Here is a 17,278-nt window from a genome sequence, read left to right as displayed (position 1 = left end):
AAGCACATGCTGCACAATGAGGCTCTCATAATGATCTGCATCCTCTGCTCCAATCTGCTCTTCTGGTTGTTCCTCACTTCCTACATGGTCAGCAGCAAGCAAAGCAAGTGTATCTTCATCAAAATCACTAGCAGAGGAATAATCACCATCATCTTTGACGACCATAACACGCTTGCTTGGACAGTCATGCATCACATGTCGATATCCCTTGCACCGGTGACACTGAACATCTCTTGTTCTACCTGTAGATGCCATGGATGAAGCACTCACAGTAGGCTTCTGGGTCATCTTCACCCCTGAATTTGCGGAAGTAGCATGAGGTTTGTCGCTGGATGTTGGCATAGGAGCATGTGTAGTTGGAGTAGTAGTCATGCGGGGCTGCCATGAATTAGTTTTCCTTGTAGAAATATTATTCTTGGCACTGGCACATCGCCCCTACACTTCCCTTTCAGCTTTACAAGCAAGATGAAACAAACGGGTTACATTAGTATATTCTTTATAATCAAGGATGTCCCGGATTTCATGATTTAACCCACCCAAAAATCTTGCCATAGCAGGTTCCTCATCCTCATCTAAATTACAACGCAACATACCCATTTGCAATTCTTGATAATATTCTTCTACACTTTTAGCACCCTGTCTCAGTTGTTGCAATTTATTTAACAAATCACGTGCATAGTAAGAAGGAACAAATCTAGCCCTCATGATTCATTTCAAAGCATTCCAAGTTCGTGGTATGTTATTAGGATTTTTCTTGCCATATTCTATCCACCAAATAGTAGCAAAATCAGTAAACTCACTAGTAGCAGCTCTAACACGTGTATTCTCAGGAAATTCATGACATGCAAACTTTTGATCAACAGTAATTTCCCAAGTAATGTATGCATCAGGATCATATTTACCATCAAAAGGAGGTATCTTAAATTTTATCTTACTGAAAGCATCATTATTATTGGGTACCTCACGTCGGCGGTGACCACCCATACCTCTACGATTATGGCATAGGCGACACCGGTCACAAGTGTCATGAGCATCATGTTCAGTATCAGTAGTATAATCATCATCATAATTATCTTTGAATCGCTCTTCGTCCTTGTTGTCTTCATTATGCTGCTCTTTGTCTTTCGTGTGGAAGTCATCAAAATGCTTCAGAAGAGCAGCAAGGCTTCTGTCCATACGGGCAACAGATGCCTCCAATCTTGTAAGCTTGGTGGTGGAGGCAAGTTGGGTGGCCTCTAGTTGCCCAATCTTGTCATTGGTCACCTATAAATCTTGATCAAGTCCTTCTGTATGCTGTTGCACTTGCCTTGTAAAATGTTGAATGATGCCCTTGGTGCGAGGAGATTGTGGCCTCTTGTTAACATCCTCTGATCCTGACATGGTTTAAAAGACAAGGGCAACAAGAAAACAGGTGAAGAAATAAAAGCCCTACAGCTATTAGGATGTAGCTACTGCAAGGCGCTCACTCTCAGCCTGTTACAAAAGCTCTTACCAATTCTTACCTTGCTCAACAGGAGGAAACAGCAACCAACAAGTCTGCAACCGTGGAATGAAGTGTATCGGTGCCACAACAACAACACCTGTCAAGCTATAGTCGAAATATATGGAGCTATAGGTGGACTGAAGCAAGGAAGTACTAGCACCACGTTAGTCACAAAAGCAAGCTAAATAATCGTTCAACGGTGGTACTATGCTGGTCCTAGCCTAGACCGTGCTAGAGACGCGAGCCTGGGCACAAAGGAGGTCACAACACACCACCAAAAACAATGGAGAAGCACAACAAACAGCCCCCTTTTTTCTCTCTTTTTTTCCTATTTTTTTCTTTTTTTTCTTTTTTTTCCTTTTTTCTTTTTCTGGGGATCCTCAAAACTGATTATATAAATAAAAAGACTTCACAGGAGTCACACACCACACAAACTTTTTCCGAAGGACAGGGGTATTCTAGTAAAAAAAGATACTCTCTCTCTCTAGAGTAAAAACTGAGCCAAAACGTATATGGAGGACATGGAGTGTTTGAGTATAAGTAGGACTACTGCTGCACAAAGATGTACTCAGATTCGGACTCACAATAGTAGTCAGTTGTCAATTCAGACTAAAAACTGATTCCAACTCAAACTCAACACCACATGGGATTCAGTCTCCAACTCAGATTCCTACTCGGTCTTGAACACAAGGATGTATTCGGATTTAGCCAACAGAAAGTTTATATGTTAGCACACGGCTGTGACTAGAACATGACAAGAACTCGAAACTCTAAAGGACAAAAACTAAGACCAGCAACTCGACACAACTGATGTAGCCGACGACTCAATAAGCCCTAACTAAGTAGTGCTAGCAAAGGCTCAAAGGGTTTATAGGATTGCGGTAAAACTAATCTACTATATTTTTGTTTTGGCTTTTTTGGACTATAGGAAAAATTAGAACAATGAAGGATTAGAAGACTCTCACCGATAAACCTTGCTCTAATACCAACTGATATGAACCCACTAGGGTTTGTTTCCGATCTTTCGATGAGAGGTGTGGGATAACTTGATTGATGGGCGGAGATGACATTCACAGCCCAACTACAGCTTTCCAAGCTGTGCCTTAGCAACCGATACACCACCTCCAATGGCTGCCGCGATCTTGTGGAGCGCGTCACCCAACCACTAGGGCACTCGTCCTACAAGCAATCGAAGAACTAGCAAGAACAAGTATAGCAAGTACTGAATTACTAGATGTAGATGAAAGTTTCAAACTCAATCTCAATTAAGGTGGGGTTCCAAAGACAAGAAGACGGGCGGCTAATCCAGCACGCGCGCTTACAAGCAAGTAGCGAGAGCTAAACTTGATCTAAACAAAACCCGACTATTCTTGGTGGCGGCTAAGGAGTATATGAAGGTGGAAGGATGACCAGGGGGGTGTTGGGGTCGTTCTCCAACCCTAGGACACATCCCTAATGGACCCAACTTGATACACGGCCCATTGGACCAAACTAAGGTGACGCAACACCTTTGGACAGACAAGCTCTTAGTAGTAATTCAGTCATTGCGGCCGCCTCAAAACAGATATGGACTTGATTCCAGATCCATATGAAAATAGACTTCATAAGGATTCCATGAAGTACTTGAATGCCCCAATCCGAGTCCGTATGCGACCGTGGTGACCATTACAAGTTGGAGCTATCCTGGAGTCCGAATTCAGCCTCCGTGAATCCTTGTCCCTTTCGGTCCTCTCCCTGGTTCCTAACCAAAACAAGAGTGCATGCATCTCCATGGTCTAAATATGATGTACAGGAACTCAAGAGTGAACTTACTTGATGATTAATGTGACGAGCACGGGCGCGAGTAATAGGACCAGAAACTGGTACTCGTGTCGGCGTGGATGTATCGTTGGTGTTGATGTCCTCATCATCTTCTAAGGACCTTCTCTACCTTTGGTTTTTTTCTCTTTCTCCCATCTGTAACCCCTGCTCCCTCTTGGTCTATAAAAGGGAGGGCAGGGCACCCCACTAGGGGAAGACAATCAATTCCACACACAACACACAACCAAGCAGCAACTGAGCTCTTGGCATCCTTTTGACCTTTCCATCAGAGACTTGGGACCTGTCCCTCTCTCGACCGTTTGTACCCCCTACTATGAACCTTTTTTGGTACTAATAACATGAGCAGCAAACTAGACGTAGGGACATTTTGCTCGAACCAGTATAAACCTTGTGTCCTTTAGTACACCATCCGAGCCTAACGCGCAATAATATAAATTTACTAGTTGGTGTTTGTTCGAAACACCGACACTAGGCCTCCGTACTTTGACGGCACTAACTTCCCCTATTATAGAGCTAGAATGGCTTGCTATCTTGAGGCGGTTGATTTAGGAGTTTGGAGAGTCACTCATGACGGGATGAAACCCATTAAGAATCCTGATAAACCCATAAAGAGTGAAGAAAAGGAAATACATTTCAATGCTAGAGCTAAAAATTGCTTGTTTGAATCTTTTAGCATGGATATGTTTAACCAAGTGTTCACCTTGAAAATGACACATGAAATTTGGTTAAAACTTCAAGAGCTCCATAATGGCACATCTAATGTCCGTGAGCAAAAACATTATCTAGCTAAATAAAATTATGATTCCTTTACAATGAATGATGATGAGCTTGTTCGTGATATGTATTCTCGTTTGAATCTAATTATCAATGAGATCCATTCAATAGGATTAATAAAGCTAGATGATGCGGACATCATGAGGAAGATCATCTACATGCTACCACAAAAGAAATATGCAAGCATCATCACCATCCTTCACAACATGGAGGACTTGAGCACCATGACCCCAGGCATAATCATTAGCAAGATAGTGGCATTTGAAATGTCACGTAAGATGGGTCAAGAAGAAGCTTCTTCATCAAGCAAAGGCAAAGCTCTCGCATGTAGCGTGAAAAAGAAGATGAAGGGCAAGCAAGTTGAGACAAGCTCAAGCTCAAGCTCCTCAAGTGAAGATGAAGAAGAAGATGAGGATGATGATGATGAAGATTCAAGTGAAGATGATCAATCTTCCTCCTCTGACCTTGATGAAGAATCAATCAAACTAATCAACAAGGTGGAGAAGATGATCCAAAGGCTCAATGTTAAGGGTGTGCCCATTCAAATTTAAAATCTCAATTTTACTAATCAAAGAAATGAGCAAAGAAAGAGAGGATGCTATGGATGTGGCGAGTTAGGGCACTTTATGGAAGTTTGTCCAAACAAGCCCACACCCAAGACAAAGAAGAAGGCATGCAAGAACCTAGCCCTCACTTCAATAAGATCATGGGATGATTCTTCAAGTAAAGAAGAAGACCATCACAAGAGGCGAGGCCACAAGCACTCATCATCAAGCTCTTCTCGTGTGTGGCTTATGGCACGAGGTAACAAATGCTCATCCTCTAGTGAGAGTGATAGTGATGATGAAATTCCTTCTTATGATAAAATTGTGCAACAAAATCTTAATTATGCTAAAGTTTGCAGTAGTAAACAAAAGAAGCTCAAAAATTTAAAAGAAAAGTTGGATAGTTCACAAGAAGCTTATAAAACTTTGCTTGAACAATATGAGAACTTTGCTAATCTCAATGTTGAACTATCTACTAAAATTGAGCAACTTAAGGCTAGTGCAACAACAAATGCATGCACAATTAATGATGAGCTACTTGTTAAGAAAAATGAAAAATTAAAAGAAAAATTAGCTAGCTCACAAGATGCTTATAAAAGTTTGCTTGCTAAAATAGAATCCATGTGCAAACATTGTGATGAGCTAACTAATAAAGTTGCTAATCGTGAAGCCATTAGTGCAACCCCTACCAAGCCATCTAAAAAGAAAAGTTTTAATATGTCTAAAAAGGATGCCTCTACTTCTTGTAATGATTTATGTTTACACTCATCCTTATGCAACCAAGTTTGTGTTGAGAAAGTTATTGTAGATACATGCACACAAGAGGTTGCAAAGGAGAATGAGCAACTCAAGCAAGAAGTAGCTAGCCTCACCAAGGACTTGACTCAAGTGAAAGGCAAGACAAAGCAAGCCCAACTTCATCAAGATAACACCATCAAGGGAGTGAAAAAGCTTAATGAAGGACAAACCGTGGTTTGCTACGTGTGCCACAAAGAAGGTCACAAGTCCTATGAGTGCAAGGTGAAGAAAGAGAAGAAGCAAATAAGCAAGCTCTCCAACACCTACACCAACAAGGTGGACAAGAAGCCCTCCACACATTATCTCTTAAAGAAGAAGAAAAATGACAAGGTGGTGGCTATCAAGGTGAACAAGCAAGCCAATAATGGGGTCAAATACTTTTGGGTGCCAAAGGAAATCATCTCCAACATGAAGAGCACCAAGAAAGTTTGGATCCCAAAAGGGAAGTGAGAAGTCCGATGGACCTCGGGGAATTTGGAGACTTGGCAAAGTATGGATGTAATTCATGGGGTGCATCATGATGGTCAAAATCATTGCCAAGTGGGTTAGTGAATACTATGAACCCAAATTCCCCTTCCCATATTAGGTAACTAGATTCAATTTACTTCAATTAGGTATTAAGATCTAAATTTTCCTACAATTGGTATCTTTTAGCATCTAGTTACCCTTCATGCCTAGGTTTGCATTTGCATTCTTATATATTTTGTCATGCATACACTAGGTATTTCCTATGGTAGGCTTGCTCGGTTTCATTCTTATTCCTTGGAGCAATCCTACATGGTTTAAAATTGTTTAGGAGCACGACACATAGCTTGTCCTTCAATTGTTCATCTAATATGTGCCAAAGTCCAAATTGTAGATAATTTCTCCTAAATATCACCTTCGAAAATGACCCTCACATTCATGTGATGTCATCTTTCAAGTGGTGTTTTTTATTCTTAAATGAATGTGCATGTTTCCTAAAAGTATTCCATACTTGTGTGCACAAATTTAGGAGGAGGTTACTCTACAAGTTGGATGCTTTGAGACTAACACCTTTTCAAGCTTATCATGTGTGTAGTAGTCTCATTGTAAGGAAAATGGAGTCCTCAGAGTTAAGCATCATACTTCAAATATCCATCACCGATTGCAAGTGGTAGAAAACAAAATTGATTTCTACATGTGGTATTCCTAAACCAATATCATCATATTGATTTCATTTTGATATTTATATGCTTTCTTCGTGTATTATATAGATTACCTTCCCTTGTGCAATACTTTGCCAATTATGTATATGCTTTGCCTTCTATCATATGTATGCATATATTTAGGGGGAGCTTAGTCTATATAATGTGAGAGTCAAATTTTGTGATCTATTTCACTCTACACACAAAGGATCACAAAGTTTGACCCTCCCTTGTGCTACTAATGTCTTCCTTTTTGGTGTTTGATTCCAAAGGGGGAGAATTTAGAGGATCAAAAGCAAGCATTAATTTGTAGTAATGGTCCGAGAAAGGGAGGATAGTGGATTATGGATTGCCTATATAATGGGGAGAATTTGTAGGAAGCAAGGCTTAAATTCATAATGCCACATGGGGACATTTTGCAAGGGCAAGATAAGTTTTTATGTAGTCTTACAAGTAGTATCTTTTAGCATCATATAATCTTGCCTCTTGAATTGCATCCTAGCAAGTAGGTAGTTTTTAAAATTTCAAAATTCTATTATTTGCTTGCTTTGGTCGTGTTGTCATCAATCACCAAAAAGGGGGAGATCGTAAGGAAAATGGACCCTAGGCCCATTTACTTTGGATTTTGGTGTTTGATGACCAACACAACCAAATTGGACTAATCAATTTGCAAGTGTTTGTTTTGTAGTTCAATAGGGTGCAAGATGTGACTTGGGCGAAGACGACGTGATGATCGGAGGATCAACACCATAAGCAAAACCTTAGGAGCACAAGAGAAGACCCAAGATATCAAGCAAAGTCCAATCACGAAGATAGGAACCAAGCCATACGCAAGATCATGAAGAAATGAGCTCACAGAAGTGATCGGACGCTAGACCGGACGCTGGAGAAAAGTGACCGGACGCTCTGATCAGTGGCTCGGCATTAGCAAGCAGTGACCAGACGCTGAACAAGTGAATCGACCAGACGCACTGATGACACTATTCATCAATCTGACAACACACTCAGCAAGTGACCGGACGCTGGCGGCAAAACCAACCAGACGCTGGCAGCAAAACTGACCAGACGTAGGATAGTAGCTTCCAATCAAGTACAGAGAGGTTCCAGAGCGGCGAACTTGCGACCAGACGCATTCGGTGGCAAGTGACCAGACGCTAGTAGCATCCGATCAGTTGTTCATGGCTCCAATGGTCGGGACGACCAGACGTGTCTGATCAAGATGACTCCAGCGTCCGGCCAATAGCAAAAAAGCGGGATTTCATCCCTAATGGCTACTTTCTTAGTGGGGCTTATAAATACAACCCCAACCGGCCATTTGAGCTGTGTGGAGCTGAGGAAACATACCAAGGGTGTTGATACACCATTTTAGTGATCTCCACTTGCATAGTGCTTAGTGTTTTATTAGGTGATTAGCGTAGGTGCTTTGTGAAGTGCTTAGGTTGATTGGACCACCGCTTATGCGCTTGCTCTAGGTTTAGGCCTAGTGTTTAGTGAGGTTTGCATAACTCTTACCACTCGGTGCTTGCGTGCACCATTGTTGTACATTGGAGGGGCTTGTAGTCTTGTGAGATCACACCAATCGTGTTTGTGGTGTGGCCGCAACCATGTTCTGGAGGGAACAAGGCCCGCGGCATTTTGGCTGGAAGCTCGATAGTGAAGACGGCGGGGAGCATCTGGGAGAGGCTTACCTGAAGGCACGTCGAAGACCAACTTGCGCATGGGGAAGGCCCAAGGCTATCCATGGAGTTACCCGATCGGGAGCTTGGCCCTTGTGAGGGATTCCTTACGAGGGGCTCCAACGAGGACTAGGGGGAAGCTTGCGTGCTTCTTGATACCTCGGTAAAAATATCGGAGTCACCGATGGGAGTTTGCATATCTCTACCTTGCTCTTTAGCTTTCGCATTTATATTGATTGCATTACTCCTTTTGCAGTAGAGATAGCAATATATTAGCAAAACCATAGTTGCACATTTAGATAGTTTGTCTTTTGCATAGGTTTTGCTAAGGTTAGAAAAAGAAGCCATAGTTTAGTGTTAGAATTTTAAGTTGCCTAATTCACCCCCCCCCCCTCTTAGGCGTCACGATTCCCTTCAGACCGAATGCTTCCGATCAGTTGCTCAGCAATAGCAGGCGTCAGCAGCAGCGACCGAACTCTGAGCAAGGCAGTTACCGGACGCACGGACTTCACTATTCATCATTACGGCAGCAACTCAGTGAGGACCGGACACAGCAGTTGTGGACGACTGGATGTGCCAGGTAGTGATGTCCGATCGAGTCTAGAGAGGTTCTAGAATGGCAAAATGTTGACTGAACACGTTAGATGGTAAGCGACCAGACTTGCTAGAGAGTCTGATCAACAGTGAGCACCAACGGTTGGCTTCAATGGTCGGGACGATCAGATGCATTCAATCAGGACGACCTACGTGTCTAATCAATTGCAGAAAGCTGGGTTTCATCCCCAATGGCTACTTTCTTCATGGGACTTATAAATAGACCCCCTAACCGGCCATTTGAGGAGAGGAGAGCTGAGAAAACATACCAAGGGTGTTGATATACCATTTTAGTGATCTCCACTTGCATAGTGCTTAGTGATTCATTAGGTGATTAGCGTAGGTGCTTTGCAAAGTGCTTAGGTTGATTAGACCACCGCTTATGCGCTTGCTCTAGGTTTAGTCCTAGTGTTTAGTGAGGTTTGCACACCTCTTATCACTCGGTGCTTGCGCGCACCAATGTTGTACATCAGAGGGGCTTGTGGTCTTGTGAGATCACACCAATCGCGTTTGTGGTGTGGCCGCCACCGTATACCGAAAGGAACAAGGCCTGCGGCGTTTCGGCTAGAAGCTTGATAGTGAAGATGGCAGAGAGCATTCGGGAGAGGCTTGTTGGAAGGCACATCGGAGACCCACTTGCGTGTGGGGAAGGCCCGAGGCTATCCACGGAGTTACCCAACTAGGAGCTTGGCCCTTGCATGGGATTTCTTGTGAGAGGCTCCAACGAGGACTAGGGGAAGCTTGCACTCTTCTCGATACCTCGGTAAAAATACCAGAGTCATCGATGGGAGTTTGCATATCTCTACCTTACTCTTTAACTTCCACATTTACATTGCAATCTTGATTTATGCTTTACTTTCTTAGCTTAGTGATAGGCTAGTTGATAGGTTTTGAACCTAGGTTGCATAACTCCTTTTTGTGGTAGAGATAGCAACACACTAGCAAAACCATAGTTGCACATTTAGATAGTTTATCTTTTGCATAGGTTTTTGCTAAGGATAGAAAAAGAGGCCATAGTTTAGAGTAGATCTTTAAGTTGCCTAATTCACCCCCCCCTCTTAGGCATCATGGTCTTTTATAGACCAAATGCTAGTTTTGGACCGCTGAACAAAATGCGTATCCTAGTCGGCCTGGCTTTCCATGCGACGAAGGAAATGCAACCCCAATACCACTGCCGCATCTACCGTTAACCCATTGGTGGTAGTAGTTTCAACTATTGATTTCCATCCTTAGGAGGCCTCCCTATCAGTCCAACCGTTGGTGGAAGTATCACACCGACGCTTTTATCGCTACGGTAGTGAAAGTGGCAATAGTGATAAGTCAATCTATAGTAGTGATAGAAGGGGAGAGGATAGGAATGGCTTCTAGATGGCTTAGCTCTCCTTCTATGGCTTCACTAGACATTCCATCCTTGGATTTTTCTAGATGTTCCCCATAGAAATTGGATTTAGGACGCTTTCTAAGAGATCCCTTCTTGAGAGGATTTTAATTATATTCACTCAAAGGCCTCTTATGTAGCAGAAAGTTTAAACTTTTCCCAAAATCAGAATCAAATAGGTCATCCTCAATTTCGAAAGAGAATTCCAAAAAGGTTGAATTTCTTCTTCCCTTGAGGATTTTGGGGTATTGATGGTTCGAGATTGATAGCTAAATCTTGGAATTAGAGTGGTTGTGATTTAGTTATCAAAACTTCCTCTTCTTGATCAGGAGATAATTCCTTTTCTTCCTTGGAGAGTTCAACATGAATGCTAGTGAAGGGAGTCTTTCCACTAATTCTATCAAGGATAGTCCTTGCTTCACTAACAGACAAACAAAGGAAAGTTTATGGAATCCTTGCTAAGACCCATGTAAAAATGTTGAAGAAGCATTAGGTCAGAAATAGCAAGGTCTGGGCCAGTGGTGATAAGGCTATTAATATGATCCCACGATGTGCCAAGAGATTCTTCTTCTAGTTGTCTAAAATTTAGATCCTTTTTTTGAAGGTGAACAACTCTAGAGATGGGAAAGAAAGCTAAACAAAATTTAGAGCATAGCATTTCCCAATCTCCTTGCATACTTTCTACGGTTTTGTTATACCATCGTTTAGCTCTTCCTATCAAAGAGAACAGAAACAACTTCCATCTTAAGGTCTCGTCAGACATACCAGCGGTATGCAAGCATGCATAGGTCTATTCAAACTCCCATAGGTGTGACTATGGGTTTTCCTCGCCTTCTCCCAAGAAGGATTGTTCTCGAATCAATTTTATTAAACATGGGCGCAACTCACAACCAGGTGTTAGGATAGACTCTATAGATTTTGGTGGCTCTAGGCATGCACTTGTAGGTTTAGCATATTGATATATAGGTGTGTTATCCATGCTAAAAGAAAAAAATTAAAACAAAAGGATACAAAGTTAAGATACATTCATAGTTAATCCAGCAACTGTTTCCCCGGCAATGGTGCCAGAAAGCATGTTGGTATTTATTAACGCACATAGAAAAAGATCTACAAGCGCACGGATACCGTTGTAGCTTTTACCCGAAAGTATTCCAAGTATCGTATCCACAAGGAAACACGTGAGATTAACAATAGTCTAACTTAACTAGGGGTAGCAATAAGGTTAGCATAAATAGAAACGTAGAGAGGATTACTAAGGTTCTCTAGTTCTAACTTAGGTAAGCTATATCTTCTACTATTTAACTAGGGACATTACTAAGGGAAGACACCTGTAGAGGATGCTTGTCTTTATAACCGGGTCCTACTTGGCCTACAGACGGGAGGTGGACTATAAAGGACTCAAAGAGAGTGTCACACTCGTGATCTACCACCAGTCTAGAATGTAGGGTGCATCCATGATTAACCTAAGTCTAAGCACCACACTTACACTTACGATTAACACTTTACTTCCTATAGAACAGGAATAAAGCACTCAAAAGAGAGTTGTGAACCTAATGTAATGAACAATATAAACAAATTACTTACTTGAATCAGAAGTTGATTACTAGATAAATCTTAGAAGCAAGATCAAGTAGAACTTAATTCCACCAAGGTACAAGCTATAGAGAGAGCACCGATAGGCCAACACTTCCTACAAACTCTTCCTCACTCTCTATCTCACTATTTCTAGTTACAAGACTAGATCCTATAGAGGACTAATCTTCTCTTGTAGCTAGCTCTGATCCTGCTGAGGAGGGTATGAATTAGGGTTTTAGGATAGCTTTAGGGAGGGGGGTTGGAGCTGCTATATATAGGGGGATCCATCAATTCTGAGCCCTTGTATCAAACCGACTTAAAGCAACAATGTAGATTGAACCTAGGAGGTGGTGTAGAACCATCATTCAGAGCAGAAGCTGACTAGCGGGGCCCATAGGGCGGCTAGCCTATAGGTGGGGCCGACCAGCCCCATATGTCATCCCCTCAAGGTCTGCTTCGGTGGGTTGCCTTCTGAAGTGTTCTAGAGTCTTCCCAAGTAGGCACCGTCATGAATAAACATGATTTACTTTGACGAATAGATCCCCCTTGATGGTTTTCTGATTAAATCCTCCTACAAACACAAATTCACCAAAACTCAAAGAATTTATTAGTTTAAACCCCTATCTCTATGTTTGGTGATGGAATTAAGTATATATGCAGGTTATATTGACAGTTTATAATTGATGTTAATGACCATCAACACTACACCATCTAGGTTACACAAAATAAAAGTTAAAATTACATTTTGCATAGTCCTTGATATATGAAGGTATGAATTAATTAGACAATAGAGTGATATTTGATTTGAAGCAAAAAGTAGACTCTGTAGTTTAGCCCCCTTGGCAAGATGCAGCATGTTGCAAGAGCAATATGCGGCATTCTCGTAGCCCAGATGCAGCATTACCATGCTAGATGGCCAAGTTCTACCAGGGATTCCACTTCTCGATTCAAATCAACCATCAATCTATCATCTACGTGGATTGAAGAGAGAAGGAGAGAAATGGCTCCACCTAGAGCGGCGGCGGCCAGCGAAGCACAGGAGCTCTAGCCACCAATGCGGCACCATTAGGGTGCGGCGCAAGGCGCGATGATGGCGTGGGCGTGCGAAAGAGAGAGAGAGAATGGTGTGTTGGGGTGAATGGGAAGAGAGGGAGAGAGTTACTACGGCCTAGATGGGGTAAAGGGAAAGAGATGGGGCCCGCAGTAATTGTCGTTGCGGCCCAACTTCCAGGTGAAATTCAAAATGCGACATTGACGCAGCCTATATGCGACACAGATGCGGTACTACTGCATCCCACAACAGCTAGGATTTAGCTACAACTAAATAGCTCTATACATATAGGATATGGACACATATCTCCAGCATATTATGATCAGCTACAGATAAGCAATACAAATAATGATCATAATAAACTAGTTCCATTAGATAAAACGTTTTGAAGCACTTGAATTAAATCTTTTCTAACTTTCACCTAGATGTTGGTTGATCAATCAAGGTGTGCTATAGTTCAAACCATGTTACAAGAATCAAGTATATTTAGCTCACTATGCAAAGCACAAAACCTTGACTCATCGAGAGGCTTAGTGAAGATATCGGCTAGTTGCTTTTCGGTGCTCACATGGCGAATTTCAATATCTCCTTTGGTTTCGTGGTCTCTCAAGAAATGATGTTGGGTGTCTATATGTTTGGTTCTTGAGTGGTTTACGGGATAGTTTGTAAGCTTTATGGCACTTTCATTTTCACACAATAATGGGATTTTGGTAAAGCGACATCCAAAATCTTAAAGGGTTTGCCTCATCTAAAGTAGTTGAGCACAACATGCGCCGGCTACAATATACTTGGCCTCGACGGTGGAAAGGGCTACACAATTCTGCTTTTTAGAACTCCAAGACACTAGGGACCATCCAAGGAATTGACATGTCCCTGAAGTGCTTTTTTGTTCTACTTTGCAACCGGTGTAATCAGAATCTGAATACCAAAGTAGATCGAACTTAGAGCCCTTAGGATACCACAAGCCAAGATTAAGAGTGTGTACTAAATATCTCAAGATTCTCTTAATGGCCACCAAGTGGCACTCTTTTGGGTTAGCTTGAAATCTAGCACACATGCACACATTAAGCATAATATCGCGCCTAGATGCGCACAAATAAAGTAGAGAGTCGATCATAGAATGATATACCTTGGTGTCTACGGCTTTCCATTCATCATTGAGATCAAGGTGTCCATTGATTAGCATGGGAGTTTTGATAGGCTTGGCATTCACCATGTCAAACTTCTTGAGCATATCATGGGTATACTTCATTTGGCTAACAAAAGTTCCATCCTTCACTTGCTTGATTTGAAACCCAAGGAAGAACTTCAATTCACCCATCATGGACATCTTAAATCTCTTGGTCATTGTCCTACTAAATATGATTAGTACTACCAAATATTATATCATCGACATATATTTGGCACACAAAGATATCTTTACCAACTTTGCGAGTGAAAAGGGTAGGATCGGCTTTGTCTATTTCAAAGCCTAGTTTAAGCAAGCAATTCCTTAAGGCATTCATACCATGCTCTTGGTGCTTGCTTAAGCCCATAGAGTGCCTTTTAGAGTTTGCAGACATGGTTGGGGAACTTAGGATCTTAGAAGCTCGGTGGTTGCTCAACATAGACAAGTTCTTGAATAGGGCCGTTGATGAATGCACTCTTCACGTCCATTTAATATAACTTGAAGATATGATGAGCGACATAGGCTCAAAGCATTCGGATTGCTTCAAGCTTTGCCATCGATGAATATGTTTCTTCAAAGTCCAAACCCTCTACTTGAGTGAAGCCTTAAGCAACCAATCTTGCCTTGTTCCTTGTCACCACGCCATTTTTATCTTGCTTGTTGTGAAAAACCCACTTGGTGCCAATCACGTTCATCTTGGGTCTTCCATCGAAGTCCAAACTTTATTCTTCTCAAAGTTGTTTAGCTCTTCTTGCATAGCCATCACCCAATCTTCATCTTCAAGTGTTTTCTCTAACTTGAGAGGCTCCAAAGAGGAAACAAATGAGTAATATTGATAGAAATTTGCTAAATGTGAATGAGTCAATACCCCCTTTTGAAGACTCCCAAGGATCTTGTCAATGGGGTGATCCCGTTGTATTGTTTGCCTTAGTCTTGGGTGATCAATGCCTTCTTGTTCATCTTCTAAGCCTTCATCTTCTTCTTGATCAAAGATTGGTTGTAGGTTTTGTCCATGAACTAGAGTTGAATCAGCTGCTGCTGACTGGGCAAGTACGACACTGCCACTCTAAGGCATGGCACTACCGCGTGCAGAAGTTGCAGTAGGGGTCTACTGCTATACTTCATCAGGTACGTCAGTGGAAATTAGTGCAGCAGCAATTTGAGGAACTTCCACTTTTGTAGCTTGATTTTCTTGTGGTCTAATATCACCAATAGCTAATTGCTTGATTGCTTCACTTGGTGGATCCTCTTTTCCTACAACACTTGAATCAACTTGCTCTACTTGAGAGCCATTAGATTCATCAAATGTCACATCTACCGCAATTTCAACTCTCCTAGAGTTTTTTGTTGAAAATATGATAGGCATGCTTATTTAATCCATAACCAAGAAGAAAACTTTTATTAACTTTAGGTGCAAATTTAGAGGTTTTGGGTTTCGTGTTAAGTATGAAACACTTATAGGTAGAGACGCTCATATGAAGCTCATCTAAAGTATGACACCTTTGGTTTGTTACATGTTAGAAGCTCATAGAAGTTTTCTTCAACTTCTTGTGCAGGTAGAGACGGTTGATGGTATGACAAGCGGTGTTGACGGCGTTGCATAAAAAGAGGTCTACGTCTTGTACTCATCTAGCATTGCCCTTGCCATATCAATGAGTGTACTATTCTTTCTCTCTACTACACCATTTTGTTGAGGGGTGTATGGAGTTGAGAACTCATGCTTGATGCCCTATTCATCAAGAAACTCTTCAACAAGGGTGCTCTTGAATTTGGTCCCATTGTCACTTCTCACTTTCTTGATGGGAAGACCGAACTCCTTTTGTGCCCTTCTAACAAATATCTTCACTTTCTCTTGAACTTGGCACTTGTCATACAAAAAGAGTACCCAACTGAAACGGAAATAATCATCAACAATAACAAGATCATATTTGTTACCCCCGATGCTTAGGTAGGCAACTGGTCTAAAGAGATCCATGTGAATTAGCTCCAATAGTTGCTTGGTGGAGACAATAGCCTTTGGTGGGTGAGGCACACCTACTTGCTTTTCGGCTTGACAAGCGCTACAAATCATATCTTTCTCAAAGTGAACATTTGTTAGTCTAAGGATGTGTTCATCTTTTAGAAGTTTGGCCAAGTTCCTCATCCCAACATGAGCTAGTCGACGATGCCATAACCAACCCATGCTAGATTTTTTCACTAAAAAGTCTCAAGCTTAGCTTTACTTTTATTAAAACTAACTAAGTATAGCTTATTCTTTAAATGACCCATAAAGACAATAGAGGAATCCTCCCTTCTAAAGACTTACACACCCTTATTCATAAAGAGACAATTGTAGCCTATCTCACACAATTGAGAAACAGACAACAAATTGTAACTCAACGAATCAACATGTAAAACATTTGTAATTGAATGCTCAAGGGTTATAGCAACTTTACTTAGACCAATCACATCCCTCTTTGAATTGTCTCTTAAGACAATATTTTTATTTAAGTGAGTCATTGGGGAATATGATGAGAACATACTCCTTTCTCTGGTCATATGATTTGTACATCCACTATCAAGCACCCAACTTGATCCATCGGAGGAGTATGCCTGTAAAACAAGTTTAGTTCCTTGATTTAGGTCCCCAACTAGACTTGAGGCCTTTCATGTTACTTACAAGTATCTTAGGAACCCAAATAGAAGTGTTAAGATAAGCATTAGTCTCCTTGCCAACATATTGGGCAATCACTTCTCCATAGTTATTCTTTTTCAATACAAAGCATGATGTCAAGCTTTGTCGAGGTGAATGGGCCTTCGGTTGATATGCATACTTGTTCATAGTGCCCCATATAGATTCCTTTGGCTTCTGTGAAACCTGCTTTTGCTAGAACACCTTCTTCATGGGCTTGTCTGATCAGGAACAGAATTGGTAGCCTTCTCATCTTTGTGGGGCGCAGCACTGCCGCCCTTCACTACGGCACTACCGTTGCATGGCACTGCCACTCTAGGACGCTGCACTACCGCGTGCTGTGTAGGTTGTTCTGCATCAATTCTATCCTTCCTCTTAAACTGCACACACTCATAGGCATTCATATCCTTCTTCTATTTGTCTTGGCTCCTTTTGTGTGGCCTAGCTCATGCTTGATTGAGGGATGTCTTCCCTTCTTGTATTGTGGTCCTTTTGGTTCATCCATCTTCTTGGCATTAGTTTGGGCCTTCCCATCCATGCACCCTTTGTCAATAATTTCATTGAGCCTAGTAATCTTC

This window comes from Miscanthus floridulus, chromosome 16 (genome assembly GCF_019320115.1).
Source record: "Miscanthus floridulus cultivar M001 chromosome 16, ASM1932011v1, whole genome shotgun sequence".
Lineage (NCBI taxonomy): Eukaryota > Viridiplantae > Streptophyta > Magnoliopsida > Poales > Poaceae > Miscanthus > Miscanthus floridulus.
Note: the sequence above shows the minus strand (reverse complement) of the source record.